The 3111-nt window shown below is 33.0% G+C and overlaps 1 long non-coding RNA gene across 1 annotated transcript; it reads left to right on the plus strand.

The window, feature by feature from the left end:
• The first annotated feature begins 1120 nt into the window (after positions 1–1120).
• LOC128659613 (uncharacterized) lies at positions 1121–2341 on the plus strand. The gene is made up of 3 exons (XR_008402441.1): positions 1121–1174; positions 1672–1725; positions 2156–2341. It is a non-coding gene; the product is annotated as an uncharacterized LOC128659613 (long non-coding RNA).
• The last annotated feature ends 770 nt before the right edge of the window (positions 2342–3111 follow it).

Consider the following 3111-nt stretch of genomic DNA (forward strand, 5'->3'; position numbering starts at 1 on the left):
AAAATTATATAATTATTCGGATATACTTAAATAACATATTTGATTTTAATTGCATGCTCAATACCATTCATTACATCAACATATGGAGTAGATAATTCATTAACAAACAACAACATTGTGGAATCTATTTAATTTTAGATTAAAGGGATACTGAACTACAATTATTAATATTGTCTTTCACATACAGTATGCAATATTAATAAACATAAAATATAATACTATCATCATATGTGACATATTCTATTGCTAAATGTAGTTTAAAATAAAGAAAGTACGTTTATGTGCATCTAAATATTTGTTGACCAACCTGGGTTTATATTGATGATTGGTGGATACCTTCAACAAACAATATTTATTGAATCCAATATTCCTTATCTGCCTTTAAGATTAATATCGAACAACATTCGAATTATAATAGGAGTCAATGTTAAATCATTTTTTACAGTTTGAACATAGAAATCAATTATTTAAATTAATCATGTCAGTGTCCCTTTAAGACAAAATAGATTCATTCATCATTACATTATTTTTATTAAAAACTATTGATATATAAATCTAATTATCTGTTGGAGTTACTTTATATATATCTGCATACTCTAACAGCACCATGATTACATATTAGTAATAATAAAGTTTGTTATGTATTGTGATAAATATGTGTTGTGTCCTAAACAAGATTACTGTACATTGAAAAAATGGCTCGATGTGACACATGTTTGTTTAGATTTGTCAACAGATGCTCCTCAATATGTGGTTTGTGTGTATTCTTGTAACTTCTTAAGGACATATGACGGAATTATTCCGTCATAAAACAATTGAGCTAAGTGAAAGCTGTGTCCTTAAAGGGTTAAGAACATTGATCATTGGGTATATTTAGATATGCAATAGCAGCATCTGAGATGAATTTGATGTCTAATGTAGTCTGACATTAAACATATGTTGAATACAGATATGTTTACAGAATCCCCTTGATTCAATCAAGCATTTTCTGGTGTAATGACTGCTCTATTATTCACATTTTAAAGTTGATTAATGTTAAAATTCTAGACAGATGTGATTTAGTGATATCCAAAATGTGTTTAATAATATATATCTATATCATTCATAGAGAGAGTTGGTGTGGGGAGCCCACAGGAATCCAGCAGTGACATAGAGCCGCCTTTGCGGGCTCCTGGTAAGTCCATTGACTCATTTATATGTAATTGAAGGTGTATTGCTAATCAATATTATGATCATGATTCCGATGAAGCATAACATTATAAAAAATCATAGAATTTATCTTCTGATTATATATTTATTTTTTATATTGAGCGATTAATAATTTCTACTTTATTATTCTACACATTTGTTATTCATAAGATGTCTAACATATGTTTTTTTCATTTTTTAATTTTTTTAACAACAGTCATCAAGTGATACACACATGAGAAATCTTAAATGTTCTATGTACTATGCTTTTATGAATTTAACATTAAGACAAACAATACATTAAGATTCTGATTTATTGACAATAACAAATCTATTGTCATTTGTATGCTCCATCAAAATGATGTAAATCATAACTTTGTGTGTGTATATCTTTAATGCAACATTGATGTGCGTATTTGAGCAACAGTAACATATGTTATAATATCTGATCTTAAGGTGTACACAACATGTTATGTTTTACAGAGATTGATGTCACATGTGGGATGGAGGAGGAAGAGGCTGCCTTGGAGTCTGATGGTATGTGAAATATATCTATCATGTTTCCAACATGTTTCTTTTTTTGAAATCATTTTATTGAAGACATTCAAAGTCTACAGCTTTTTCCCTTTAAAAAGGAATATTATTTGTCTGTTCAAATACACTACTGCCCCCTTTCTATATCAGGCAGCATGAAAATCTGCTTGTATATATTTTTTTAAGAATATATAATTCATGCCATCATTATGTCACATGCATATTCCATGCCAAAACACAATAATAAGTTTCACATTGTACAGACAGTCATTGAGATTCATCTGAGTGCCTATATAGATACCATATCCTCATTTCAGAATAGTTTACAGATTCAAACACACTTCGAGGTATATTGAAAACATAATCAATTTTAAATGCGTTGATTTGATGTCAGGATGTATGAGATGTTAATATATTTATTTTACATTTTCAGATGGATCCACCACTTCTGGTCATCTGGATTCCGCCCCTGCCCAGTCACAGACCCCTCCCCGTGCACACACCCCTGACCATGGCCACACCTCTGCACACACCCAGAGCCCTTCCCATCACCAAACCCATGACCATGCCCCGACCACTGCCAGCCCTTCCCATATTTCATATCCTGTCCCTCCCAAAAAACGCCCATACACCCCCCTTCGCCGCTCTCCCCGTATTCTGGCCCGTACAGCTGCCCAGACCCAAACTCCCCACTCCCCAGCTGTACGGCCTACCCTGGAGCAGCAGCTCACCACTCCCCAAGCCATTCCCATCCCTCCCCGAGCCAATCCCATCCCTTCCCCCTGTTTAAACCTTCATTGTCCTGGGTGTCAGATTGTCCTTCCCAGGCACAGCTGTAAGTATCATTCTAAATACACTTTATAAGATACTTAAAGGTACAGTGAAGTTCAATTGGTTAAATTGTGATTCAAATCCAGCATGCAATGTTAAGCCAATGTATCATAGAATACTCTTATGAATTATTCGTCATTCTCTTGATATATTTATTGAAAACAACTTATTCCTATAATTAGTTTAAACAAGAAAATAAATGTGGCCATCATTTCTTTATTGTTGGATGAATGTATCCATCAACCAGCATGCACAAACAAGGTTCATCAACAAATATTGGCTTCCATAAAAACCAACATTCTTGCATTCAAAATATAGCTTGACAATTAAAACATATAATGAATATGTGTAATTTCTAAAGATTTGTCATGTCATGCTCTATCTGAATCAGTCCATTAAATATTTAGGTTCAGTGTCCCTTTAATTGGATATCACTACATATACCAAACACCACTACTTGGATCCAAAATTTTATGTCCAAATGTGGATACATTATCTCTTGTCTAACCCAGTGGGAATGTAATTTCTTCTGGTTGCTATGTTTACACAGCTTGTCCT

The sequence above is a fragment of the Bombina bombina genome, chromosome 5, assembly GCF_027579735.1.
Source record: "Bombina bombina isolate aBomBom1 chromosome 5, aBomBom1.pri, whole genome shotgun sequence".
NCBI classification, from domain to species: domain Eukaryota; kingdom Metazoa; phylum Chordata; class Amphibia; order Anura; family Bombinatoridae; genus Bombina; species Bombina bombina.